The following is a 1,300-nucleotide window of genomic DNA, read 5'->3' on the forward strand; positions in this document are numbered from 1 at the left end:
TATTATAATATTAATTCAACTCACAGGGTATAATAAATAATAACAATTTAAAATATCCAGACTGACAAACCGTCTCCGCTCCGAATGTTTTTTTCTTATACAATGATATTATATCAATGAATTTGTTAAAAATATTGATGATTCTTATTTGTTATTGTATCTACTATTACACATTTAAGAACCTATTTTTCGCAAGAGTGAATTTAGATTATCAGTTGTAGTAAGAATGGAACATTCAAACATTCAAGCTCCCTGCTTGACTGGTCGCTGAGTCGTGGTCCCGAGTAGGACCGCAGGCGGAGACACCAGCTACAACCAGTCGGACGGAGGTGTTATCTTCGAGTTCGCACCATACAGTACCAAACTCTTTTCCTCATAAATCTTATACATTGTGGAACATTGTTAATAAACTAGTAACATTGTATTATATTAATTATGTCATTATATGATAACGACCTCTGGTTTGTACTAGTCATCCAAACTCCTCTCACAGTACCACAGCGCATTGCGTCAGATTATGTATGATGTAAAATAAATGGATAATATTATTTACTCCAATGAGGCCGCGTTCTCCAATTATTCATCAATTTCATCATTGGAGCTAAAATTAAAATAATTTTCAGTCAATAATGTCCATGTAAAAATGTATTGATCTAAAATTTATATCATGAAGATTTTGATGATTATACATCTAAAAAATAATAAATATTAAATAATAGAAATAAAAAAAAAATTATGTATTTAAAAAAATATTCATGCAAATTCATACATGTGTCCCAGGCTACCAAAATACATACCAAAATGTCTGTAAAAATAACAAACTATCTGCCTTTATTCAGCAGACAGTGCAGCAGTTGTGTAATTTCTTCTGTAGTACAGCAAATACGGCATACACAGGGGTTTGACTGACATAACTTCTTTGTCGGTGACAAAACGTACAGACGTGTCATCAAACCGTAACCATCAACCGAGCGCCACATAGAATACATCAGCAAAGTAGTGACCTTTGTTTGCCTCTTTACCATTATGATAAACAACTTGAAATACAAACAAAAAATATTTTAAATTAATATTGAATATGTAAAATCGTAATAATCTGTTTTTATAAAATATTTAAGCATCAACCATATTTGTTTAGAATTATGATGTATGAATAAAATTAATTCTATAACACACAAACTTGAAATATTATATCAGCTAATCTTAATAGTTAATACACTCATTCAAGATACAATTTTACAAACACTTAAATAAAATGGGAAAAACAGTATAGTCGGGAATCACATCAATTGTTAAAAAA

Source organism: Acyrthosiphon pisum, chromosome X (genome assembly GCF_005508785.2).
Source record: "Acyrthosiphon pisum isolate AL4f chromosome X, pea_aphid_22Mar2018_4r6ur, whole genome shotgun sequence".
In the NCBI taxonomy this organism is placed as follows: Eukaryota; Metazoa; Arthropoda; class Insecta; order Hemiptera; family Aphididae; genus Acyrthosiphon; species Acyrthosiphon pisum.